Source organism: Diadema antillarum, unplaced genomic scaffold (assembly GCF_040938485.1).
Source record: "Diadema antillarum isolate AM-2024a unplaced genomic scaffold, OU_Dant_1.0 seq00000486_RagTag, whole genome shotgun sequence".
In the NCBI taxonomy this organism is placed as follows: Eukaryota; Metazoa; Echinodermata; class Echinoidea; order Diadematoida; family Diadematidae; genus Diadema; species Diadema antillarum.
Genome location: NW_027271449.1, coordinates 949,875 through 963,353, shown reverse-complemented (window position 1 = coordinate 963,353; position 13,479 = coordinate 949,875).

Below are 13,479 nucleotides of genomic sequence, written 5' to 3'. Positions count from 1 at the left end.
GGAAGCTTCAACTCCTAGTTGTACAATATCTATTTCAAGTCCACTCGAATGACTTGATGGACTTCTGAGCGATGGTAACTTGCACACAAACATAGTTTGTCCTCAAATTGTATGCAATTGTGACTAAAGTGTATGTTAAATGTGAGTTTGTATGATAACTAACATCCATTTGACTATTATTAATGCTATGCCTTTACAATTAAGATTTTTATGTGATAATCCGCTGTGGTATGAAGCAAGCACCAAATGCACATTCGGGAAACCTTTTTTCTTTGAAAATCTTTGTTGCAACTGAGTTGCTATTGTGTTGTAATTGTTATTGTTTCTAACTGTTTCTGTTATGTGTGAGATTTACTTATTAATTATATTATCTGCCATCACTCCACAATGGAATATGATGTTGAAGGAGTGATGTATCTTTTGTTACTCAGTCATTTCTGGATAGGAAAAATAAGGTGCCTGAATACACTTTTCATAATATCTCATGTTTTCACTAATGATAATGTTGATGAATTGTTGATAAATGATAAGAACTTATTTCATTTTTATCATACATCGCATATTTCAAAAGAAACAAAGTTAAGAACATACCTTCAGATTTATTGACATGTTCTTTCTCTTCATACTTTTCTTCATGTATACCTTAATTCACCACATATTTTTCTTTCTGTGAACAGTAAAGTGTGAAATATGTTTTGCGTTTGAAAATTTTTGCCACATACATTTGATTGATATATTAAAAAAAAAGAAGAGAAGAATGTAAAGAAAATTCTACAAAAACTTGTTCTTTAGCCAGGGCAGGGAATTATCTATCTTGCGTACAGTCGTACATGTTTTGAAGAGGAAGAGTGCGTTGCCATGTGTTGTAATTATTTGAAATCATATGGTTGCATTATTCATAAACTGTTTTAATGTTGGTGGGAAAAGTTATGTTTCACGTAATCTGAAATATGTGTATTGCTGGATCATTAAAAAAGATGCATTTAACACTGCTTTCAAGGGAGAACTAGTATGATTGAATATATGGTATAATCAGAAATGAATGAAAGTAGTGAAAAACCAAAGCTGGATTATACAATATTGCTGCATTCTCAGAAGTAAATCATTCATATTATAATTATGGTGTGATTGCACACTTCATTTTTAACCAAAATGTAACTTAACTTTATTGTTAGTTCTTTACAGTATTAAAGTCTTTATTGTTTTATTGTGATTTAAAGTTACCACAGTGATGATATGTGTGAATTGTGATTCACAGTATCCATGAATTATTACATAATTCATTACAATATTTCAAGGGTTGTATCAAGCACAATCAAATTTCTGACACTTCTTGATTTGTAATGCTTCTTGTTGCAGCTGTTGAATGACATTGATGGTGATGACCAGAAAATTAATGTTTCAGCCTTTTATAATGCCCAGCTTTATAAAATTGCTTAATTGTGGCTGTCATATTGGTCTTAAGTCTTGATTATAAGGGCTTTAAAGTTGCTGTTCAGATACTATATCACTCATTGAAATAATGGCATGATCATGATATCACTGGACCTTTCTTTCATAAGTTTGATTGTTGCTTTCCTTGATCTTGAGTTCATGATTACCTTCTACATTTAGGAAGATCATCACCAAAATAAGTGCTTCCATTTTCATGTGTTGGAAGTGAAACTCTTAACTGTTATGCACAGCAATTCATCGCACGAGTAGAAAGCCATGAGTTTCATAAATTTGATGCTTTAATCTTTATTCATTTTTTCTTTCAATTGACTTTCTCAGTATGAAACATAATGAGTTTTGTATCAAATTAACACCTGAGTATTAGAGATAAACAGAAAAAGCAGACAAACATAAAAACATAGGTGAATCGAGATGGCTAGAATGGTGAGAAACATCATGACTTAAATCTAGTACATTTACAGTGACAGAATCCTTTTGTTTATTTAAGGAAAAAGAATCTAACTTTCAACTCGTGTGTCTAGGGACACTCCTGTACGAGGCATATTGTGTTTTGAGTGTTTTCTTTGAAAACAGCACTTAATGGAATGAGACATTTTATATGTTCTATGAACCTCAGAGGTTGTTATCATGTTTTACCCATGGGTGCAGATTACTGTGAAATGCAATGATATACATCTATACATGATTTGAAATGATGTAAGATTTCAATAAAATATTGAAATTGATAACTAGTGGGTGTATGACTCATGTATTGGTACTGCATATCGAGTCTTACTAGAGTTGTAATGGAAATTCTTTAAATTGCTTACATATGTGTAGTAAAAAGACGCAGGGTCTTGTACAGGGAACTATAAAAAGACAGAAAACAACTTGCAACAACTGTGATGCACTGTTGCAACCAGTCTAATACAAGTACAACTCTGTACTACATGTATTATATTGCTGCAGTCACCTGTTAATAAATAAACAACTTAACCCTAACAAGGCCGGGGGGGGGGGGGGGGGGGGGGCCTCGACGTTCCGCACGATGTATTGCTAACGCGAAAAGCTATCGCCGCGACGTTTCATGACTTTTTTCTTTTGACACCAAATTTGTGATGCCCGGGTGCGCAGTTCCGAAGTTGCGCATAAATATGTACGTGCATGTCAGACCAAAAATTGCTCAAAAACGTGAATTTGTGTACAATTTCAATGCAAACTGTGCTTACAGGCAAATTTCATATAAGCATGATTATTTGGGGGTTTTATTGATTAAAATCAATAGCATATTTTCTTGTTCGGAACAATGTTGCGGACAAGTTTCATCAAAAAAACAATGAAAAACAAAGTCGAAAAAACAAAGAAATACATAAGAAATTAAAAAGAATAAAATATTTAAGGAATTTTTTCTGGTGCCTGTGGCGGCGCCACCGATCTCATGAGTGTAGTAGGTAGCAAAGAGTATAGAAAACAAAATCCCATGCACCACTGAGAGGATCTAATTGAAATTTTGGATTCTGATTACGTAGGAATAGCACAACAATGTATTTTTGCCAGCGAAGAATCCATAATTGTCACCTGTGGCTCGAAACTGCATGATATTCTCGGTTTAGATAGCACTCTTGCCGCACATCTTCCCGGCACATCTGAAAAGGAATGAAAAAATCTTCTTTTTTTTTACACAGTCATTGTACCGCGTTAGATGCAATTCAAGTACTACATGGTCTATGGGACTGATATACATAGCACTTCACTACCGATGAAAGACATTGATCAATAGCATGTTATAGTATACTATACCACGGCCGGCGCCACGTTTTCAAAAGACAGTGTGTGTGTGTCGGGGGGGGGGGGGGGGGGGGGGTGGGGGCGTTTTATATTTCTGGTGCCACTTCCGGCTTTCATCGGCTGACAAGCCCCCCCCCACCCCCCCCCCCCCACCCCCCCCAAAAAAAAGAAGAAGAAAGAGAGAGAGAGAAAAGGCCTTCAGCGCAACTATCTGAATCCACTTCCGCCACGATATAACACATTTTCTCTATCACCATTTTGTTTTCAATATCGTCAGCATCATCGAATGATGATGATGATAATGATAATAATGATAATAGCAATAATTATAATACAGAGTAGTAGTAGTAGTCATAATGATAATGATGATAATAATAGTAATAGTAATAATAATGATAGGCTATAATAATGATGATGATAATGATGATGATGATAATAATAATAATGACAATAATAATAATAATAATAATAATAATAATAATAATAATAATAATAATGATAATAATAATAATAATAATATATGACTTATATTGCGCCAAATCCACTCTGTAGAGTGCTCAAGGCGCATACTACCCCGGCCGGTCACTGGATAGGCCTACATGTTATTTCCAACAGTGCTCACTCTCCACTCCCTGGGGAACATTCCAGCCAGTCGCATTCTTACAGGCGCGCACAGTGGAATTTCATAGGCGTGAAAAAATATATGTATCAAGGGTCGTTGCCTTCAATTATGTATAACGATATGATCTAAGGTCAGTGCTTTCATGGCCTTTGGCTGATTCTAACTCGGGAGAGAATCGAACCTATGATCTGCAGCCGAGCTCGTGTTTTGGCTCGGCTGCAGTTCGCTCTGTTTCTGTCATTGTCTATGCTCAATTTACTTGCAATTACTCCAGCGATATTTGGGTCATTGACAGACGCTAGTACACTATGTTCACTTAAGTTCAGTTCAGTTCAGTTCAAGATTATTATTTTTTTCTCCATCTCCAACATAAACAATAGCACATATTTACACAACATACGCATAATACACATGTAACTTCGTTCATATGTGTAACCCCCCCCCCCCTCTCTCTCTCTCTCTCCCTTCCTTACGTTCGACACCTGGTTTGGGACAGTCAAATAAGCAAACATCAATATCTCGGTTTAGTAGGCCTATACTTGGTTTAGTCGGTCATACAGAGGCCAGTGACAGATTAAGAGTTATCTTCATTTGTTTTCGGTTTATGTAAATAACAAAGACCCTTATCTAAATGGCTATACAGTATATTTTTATGACGAAATACTCATGATTTATTGAGGGCTGGCGAAGAACTATATTTTCCTCTCAGTTTCGAATTCATTGAGCTGAAGCCATTGCAAACTATAGCAACATAAACCTTGATGATACAATGCATGTATTTGCATGAAGTCTTGCCCGCTACACGTTTTTATCTATAGTGATGGGGTTAAGTTTGTCTATTTTCTTTGTTTTTCTGTCTGTACAAGCATTTGTTTTCTGTAGTCTTCTCTAAGCATTACGTTGTGTTACTGTCGTTACCATGCATGACATTGCGCATGGTATATTATGCTACCATTTGGCGCACTGCACGCCAATCATGGTATAGTAAAAATATTGATATGACAAAGCAGTTTTGACACAGCTTTAAAAAGAAACAAATTCGGTTTCAATTTACCACTATAATGTTCTAATACATGTTTGTAATTCACGGTCACTAAAATATGTTTCTAATGAGAGAACACAAAGAAAACTGTTTACGATGCTGTTTGAGACACAGGTTGTAAAATATGAAACAAACAAACAAACAAACAGACCAACAAAACACAAAGAAAAAAAACACACAAACACAATCAAACAGTGAAAGCGAAACGCACAAAGACGCCACAGAACTACTTCTAAAGGATTAGCAACAGGGAACACCTTCACTGCCAAAAACACCAGCACAAACAATAACAACAAAATCACTATTTCCAGCATTCTTCGTAGCGCACGCAACACAGAAACAGAGATAAAAGAAAGGAATCAATGAATACATTCAATTCAATTAAATTCAGTTTATTTTCTTTTTTCTTCTAGGGAACATAATATATGATAAAAATTATACTTTTTTTTTAATGTAAACATTTGGTCGACTGCAAGATGAAAATGAATGGTAATATTATCTAGTGAAAAACAGGTACACAGAGTTTCAAACCAAACTTATTGCATTATCTATGTTCTGAGAAACAAAACGAGAGGTCCATTAAAGGGCAGTGCTTTTATATATATTGTAGACAACTCAAACAATCGATGCAAAAACTTGGACTTTTCGTTTTTTCCTTTTCAATATCTAGCAGTTGTCTATAGCGACAAATCGTATTGCCTCATCTTTGCTGTGCATGCCATAAAAAACAATAGTCTGCGTTCGGTCTCCTCCATTCTCTTTATTTTGATACGTTGTTTTGTTTTATTTTGCTTTGTTTTGCTCAGTGTGATTCAATCACATCTTTTGGCATTACTCTAGGCACGTCAATTAGGTGGGTTTATGTTTGTCGATGTTATCATATCCGCCCCGATAAGTTATTATATCAGGATATTACGAAATGTAATTTATTAACCCAGCATGAGATAAGGTTAACAGTATGAGTGCACTATATCATTGCTTATCAGGTATGATATTTCCCGCAAAGTCCCCTGTTTTGGTACACATGTATCCAAGATAAGCTTAAATGATAAAACCTTCGAATATTTTACTTCTGAATGCCAAGTAAAATTCAGTGCTCAGTGTGAGTATGAAATGTTAAATCCTTACGCGCTTTGACGCACTGCACATCGAATCGAAAATGACGTAATAATCATATTATAGTCTCTTCCATAAAACATACATACACCGTTTCCTCTCTTGCTTTCTATTAGTTATCATGTTATGTTATATCATATAGTATTGTATTATGTTATATTATATAACATTATATCATATTATATTATATTATATTATATTATATTATATCATATTTTTATTATGATATATTATACTATATATACACTCAACAAAAGAAGAAGAAGAAAGTAAACACTTTTTCAAGCTCATATTCTCATGGAATATTTGGCTAAATATTACTACTTCATGTACCATATAAAAGGTAATCTAACTGGCTATCAACCTGGTATATAGGTCATTAAAAGGGAAACTTGACGCAAGAGTAGAACACATGCGTTTTTCTCTTCAAAGTCACAAAAGTAAACATTGCAATAACGGACAAGTTCTCATTCATCTGTTCATGCGAATATGCTCTTCCATACAACAATAAGAACAAAAGACAAACTTAACACAATAAGAAACAAAAATCAAATGGCGAAATTCACCCACTAGATCTCTACAATGTTTTGTAGCCCCCAACGATGAAGAAAGGCAAAAAAAAAAAAATAATAATAACGGAGAAAATTAAGAATCTTCTGTCAAATCCAAATTCAAATGACAGCAGAGACATTAGAGAAGAGGCAATATTAACAAAAATGGTAGAAATTTGATTTTTTTTTCAAATTAAGAAAATTTAACATGATATTTGGTTGTTGAATTTGTCTCATGAGCTCTAAAATTTCCAAATTAAAAGAATGATTGATACAGAAATTCTTCCCATTTTATCACCTTTCCAGCTAACTCCCTATGTCATTTGAATTTGAAGTGACAAAAAACGTTTATTTTCACCCCTTTGTTTCCCACTTTGTTTTTTGTTTGAGGATATAAAGAGATACAAGGGAATAAAAACTTATTTTTTGCTATTCATTCATGTCTCTCAGTGTGCTAAACTGATCTTTTTTTATGAATGCTATCGTGAAGAGCATTTGCAAATAAGTGACAAATGTCAATTTCTGCAATTTTTGCTTATGTTCCTTGAAAGACAAAAACGAATGTGTTTACTCATTCGTAAAATTTCCGTTTGTGCTAACCTACTGGGTTGATAGCCAATTAAATAACCTTTAATATGGTATATGACACAAAGATTTTTTACCAAAATTTTCTATGAGGAATATGCAATGGAAAAAGGGTTTACTTTCTTTTCTTTTTTTTGGTGAGTGTATATCCTTACCTGTCTATCTATCCATCTATCCAGACATACATTCTGCTTGCATACTTACACACATGCGCACGCACACACACAAACATCCCACTAAATGATTTGCATAATACTCTTGCTAGGTAACACTGATCTTTCGCAAGTACGATATACCAGCCCCTCTTCCCTCATACAACCTGATCCGCCTCCGGCGTAAAATAGACATATTTGAAGACAACGAAGATTCAGACAACCGAGGCATGTTCTTGCTATTTTTACTCTATCTCTGGCAGGTGCTAGAGATTCATTGAGTGTACACAGTTCTCTATTGTAATACTCTGTTTTCTCAGTTATGTGTATTGAAACGAGCTCGGGCAACCATTTACTTTGCATTTTGCTCAATAGCAACAATAATGAAACGGAAGAAGAGTCAATAACGAATAGTGGGTTCACCTTGATAATCATGTGAAATTGTAATTGTCTTCTTTTCTGTTTTGGCCGGTTTTAACACTTTCCTAACAACAAGAAATTATATATATTTGAGGAATGCAATACTAAGTAAGTCGAAATATTACTGCGCATACTGACGGAAAGTTACTTTCCTGCATAACCTTTTCAATGATCGCAGGCATGGAGTTTTGCAATGAACGTGTGTCTGGTTGGAGAATAGGATCAAGATTTTCCAAAGAACTTCTAAGTCAGGAGCATCCCCTCTGACATGTCTGAAGTAACAGACAACGCTTTGAACAAAATTTCTTCACGACTAAAATCACCGTTTACTGTATGATGACGTTCACACCGACGCTTTCCAAATAAATGTTTTATAATAGGCCTTATAAATACAGACAGTCATAAGATAATTTGTTTGTATAGCTTTCTGTACAAGGAATTCCGGGATCTGTGCATAAATATGTCAGATGGAATCTAGAATTATAACGAAAGCAAAGAAAGTTAATCAATAAGGTCCGGTTCTATAATTTCCTTAATTTAGACGTCTTCAAAATTAACGTAGACATGCGGAAGGGAAATTAAAGTTCAATGTAATGTCTGACAACAATTGAAGCACGATCGATATTTGTGCATTTTTACACCACTCGTTGTGTCGATCAAAATTTCGAGTAGATGACTTCCTTTTGACACCATGTTTAATTTCTTTGCAAACAAGGGCTATAGCTTTTGACAAGTGACAGAAACTGCTGACAGTTCTTTTATATAGTAAATCATCTTCTTCACAAATTTTCAGTTACAGCCATTTATCATTTAATGATCAGACACTGGTGTCTAAAATAGATATACCTTTCTCAGTGCCCCAATATTACCAGTGGAGTGGGCCATTTTCCTAACAAAACTGTACATCTTGTTATCACTATTTCTGTTTGCACTGGCCTGGAGAACCTGAACTTTGAACGGTGTACTTCTAATTCTACCTATTGACAGACACGCCCCTAAAACGCTTGATGAGTTCGGCGTGGTGTGTAATGTCGATGGTTTGATGACACCATAAACCTTCGATCGTTTGCCACGACAGGCCTTTTTCACTAATCAAGCCATAAAACATGGACTTTGCACAACTCTTTAAACAACAAGAACAAAGTCGTCTCAGGAAACCAATCGAGTATGAACTGTCATTATTTTGGAGATTACTGTCTTATGCAGTGGTCAGGTCACACAATGATAATGGTTGTTGCTGACGCAGTTGTAACTGATCAATAGATGAGCAATAAGACATTTGCATCAGCTAGATAGCTCATCTCTCGATATGGTTGTTTGTGTTATTTTGACAATTTACGTTTTTATAATTTTTCCATTTGCGTGGATCATGACTGTTGACCCCAATTCACACCGATCTTTGCTTATCCCACTTTAAGGCTTAGGTCAATTCTCATTGATATAATTTGATATGTTCTTGTATAAATACACTTACCGCTCTGGCCAACGAAAAGACCTTCAATAAAATGCACATTGCTGAAGAGAAAGAAGCGTGCGATAGAAGTCAGGGAATCTGGGCACCCCGTGCACCTATCCTAATCATCTTCGTTAATCTCTTTAACCATTGATTTCATCAACCATTACCGCTCGCGTTGCCAATACCAAAAGTACCATCATTCTACCAATGTTCTCATCCTCATCAACATCCTCTTTCTCCTACTCCTACTCCTCGTCATCATCATCATCTTAATAATCGTCATAGTTTCTTCAACAATTTCTTAAGTCGATTCATAGTGACATTCATCAATCGCTTTATTCTTCGACAACACTATTAGGTGTATTGTTTCATGCGTTCAGTCCTTTTTCATTTTCATTTTCATTTCCAAACAATGTACATGAATATCACAAATATCATCAAAATCATCATCACCACCAACATATTTCTCATCAACATTCTCCTTCAATTTATTCGCCCTGTCATCACTATCTTGTTGTAATTTTTATATTTTCTGTTAATAGCTGTTCACCTATTTTTCAAGTCGATTATAACAGTGACATTCATCCGTGTCTGTTTATTCTTGTTTGCCATCACCATGATCTACTGTTTATGTTTCCTGTAATTAGGATTTGCCACACAGTTTTTATCAACAGAATCCTCACTCCCTATCATCATCATTAAAAACAAAATCAATCGAAATCATCATCATCACCAGCTTCTTCACTTCCGTCGTCATGAAAATTTGTGACATTCTTCCACATGACTTCAGGAAGTCCTCCCCTAGTCTCGCCTTTCATTCATGTTGACTTCCGGCTGCTGTATTCTAATCCTTCAAGTATTTACTGAAAGCTTATGGGATTTATTCATTCATCTTTTTCAAAGCTTGCTTGGTTGTATGTACATATATCCACCATCATAACCAACCCTCGATCCACGCATTTCCTATTCCTTTTCTCTTCTTCCTCCTCCTCTTTCTCAGTTTTCTTTTTTCAGCTACCTGTCTGTCTCTCTCTAATATGGCGATCATTTACATCATTTCAACAAACGATAACAGAATGCGAGCCATATTCGACATGAATAACAATTTTATTTACATACATATAATACATTTCGAAGATATGACCACGGCCAGCCATTAACAGCCATGCAGTCTATCTCGGCATTTCATAGGCTTCATACTTGAACAAAGCACATTGGCTGGAACAGCTGCGCAGAGAAATCATTGATGATACTTGGTCCATTCAAAAGAATGGGATCAGGAACCCCAACTGGGGAACGCATATGTATCGATATAAATTGCACTATCTGCTTCAAAGTGCTGAAAAAAGAACAATTAAGAAATTGTGATACCTATTCAAGGCTATTTATATGCGGTGATCAAAGAATATCTAGTCCTGAACCGCCATGACCTCAATTTCGTCTTCAGTCTCTGGAAGTTTTGTCAAATAGATAAAGAATCAGCTTTTAAATTTGGTTCTTCTACGAAGTCTTAATGTTATCAGTAGCAAACAGAGTAAATTGCTTCTTTCTGCCCCAGGGAAAATATCAATCAACTGGAAGTTGAGAGTTTCTTGTTTTAAACTGGTGACACCAACAGCAGTTATTCAGTCCCAGGGGAGGGGGCAGTCTGAATGCAATGACCATCTGATGTTGTACGCATATTCAGACATGTTTCTTCTTTTCAAGAAGACATTGGAGCTAAAACCTTACGTTGTATAAACTATTGTCATGATTGTATGCGACGATTAATCTAAATCGTATTCCTTAATGGGCAATTTCCCAGATAGAACAGATGATATGCCACCTTCATTTTACTCAATAACATTATTTGCATGTGTTAACTATACGCTCCTTTGGCATACAGGGGATATTTCAATAAATGAGATTTATATCATCACATTCGAAGGGAAAAATATGACAATGAAATGAATGGCGTAAGGTTTCAAATTTGGCCCCGCCCCAATGCGAAATGTCATTAGTTGATAACGATTTAACACGAACGTTACATAAACGCCCCACTGTCACTTCTAATGATAGGGAAAAAAAACATTACTGAGCTACTTCCATACGGTTAGTTTGAGAGTAACAAACGCCTTTAACATATTTGCTAGTGAAACAAAATAGAGGAAGAAAGGAAAGAGAAAATACAATACATATTGTGCTTATTGTTATCTGGTGTAAATGACAGTATTTACAATGAAAATGTATTTACACACGAAATAGCTATATACTGCACTGGAGTATTCGAAAAACCACCAGAAACAGAAGTACCAATGATCAGCACTGGAAATTGCACAGTCGCTGAGAAAAGGTATCTCGCAACATAAGTGCTGGAAATTTAAGTATTTAAGCAGAAAAGCTGTGTCAACGATGGGGGCTTTTGAAATCTATTTTGCAGAAGGCCTAAATAATTCAAACTTTAGGACTGAGTATATGAAATTGCAGCTTCGCAAAACTACCCGAACTTGATAACACCCCGTTGGCATCAGACTATTTCCCTATTCGCACACAGGCGAGCTTTGCCCCGTGATGGAATTAAGCATGTGATGGTCCCACAGTGTAAACTACAATGAGAAACACATTGTAAAATCTCTTCACACTGTTAGATTCGAGTATTTTAACAGTGTGAACACATCGTTAATCATCAATTTACAATGTGCAACAAAACATTATTATGTGAACACTAAGTGAAAAACCATCCCTGCTTGAAAGAACACAGTGTCCCACAGTGTGTTCACAGTGTGTTCACAGTGTGTTCACAGTGTGTTCACATAGGCGACTATGTGAAAACGCTCGAATTTAACAGCGTGAAGTTGATCTTACACTGTGGTGTGTTCACATAGTAATGTTCTGTTTCACACTGTGTTCACAATGTGTTTCACATTGAGTTTCACACTGTGGGACACTGTATTCTCTCCAGCAGGGGTAACAGAGTGTGAAATCTTTTTTTTCACACTGTTGAATTCGAGCGTTGTCACATAGCCGACTATGTGAACACATTGTGAACAACACTGTGGGACACTGTATTCTTTCAAGCAGGGGCAGTACATTGTTAAACGGGCAGTGTATAATACATGATTCTTAAAGTTGTTGTAGTACTTCTCTTATTAACAGGACGAACCTTTATAAAATCTATGTCAATGTGTAACGTCTAAGCAGCGAGTTTGAGTATACATTATATCAAACAACGGCCACTATTTTTTTTTTTTGATAGTAGATCGCTTGAGATTTAACAAGTATTGCTGAACTAAACTGAATTGTATCAAAGTTACCGGTTAGTCAGTTAGTGCCAGTAGACATTTTGATACGATGTAGGATACAGAGAGAAGATAAAATATCTTCTCTTTCTTTTCTTTTTTTGTCTCCCGAAAAAAAAGAATTGATTTATTGAATTGTTGCCAAAAATGATATCAAGTTGAGAATTTGGCCTTTCGTTTGAGCTAACCATTGCTCCTGCTTATCTTAATTTGAGAAACAAATTATTCTCGTGACAATAGTGACCTTTGTCCCCTAGTGCTCCAGATGCCACGGCACTTTACAGCAATGACAGTTTGCGCCACAATGACAAATCATCATCACTAATTCTTATCTTCGTTTGTGACAGATAAAACATAGACAGATAAGGTATTTAACAACTTATAGGGAGAAAAACTGACAGGGAAGCAAAAGGTAATCATGGAAAAGACGTGAATCTGTCTGCTTACTGCCTACTTTAGTATGAGTCAAATTAATATGGTAATGCATGGTAATGCACTTACTATCTGTGGTTGTCCTATAATTACAATCACTCGGCACGTATATGTGAAGACGTTCGAGCTCATGAGCTCAGTGTCAACTATAACTGAACAATTTAAGAACGCACTGTTGTTATCTGTAGAACAGGGATACACGTCTTCATCACGTTGATAATTCGATAATATATCGCTAATGAGGTTATTGTGGAGCTTTTTTTTTTAGATCTTTTAGTTTGTTACAATATAAATTGTAGCTGTGCATTTTGAACGCATCATGTTGAGCTTAAGCTCAATATAGTAAAATATTCTAGCGTTGTTATTGAACGATCGTCGGGGAAAGGGTTGTTTTGGAGTTAGACGACTAATCAAACTGAAATGTGCATTATAGGCCCTGATGACCCATAGATATTTGTTGGAAGCTCGGCCAAAATACATGTCTCTCATGACTTTCAGCCTGGTACAGTGTGAGAGAGAAAAGAACAACAACAACAACAACAACAACAACAGCCAATAAACGAAATAAAAAACAAAAGCAATAAAAACAACAAAAAACCATTA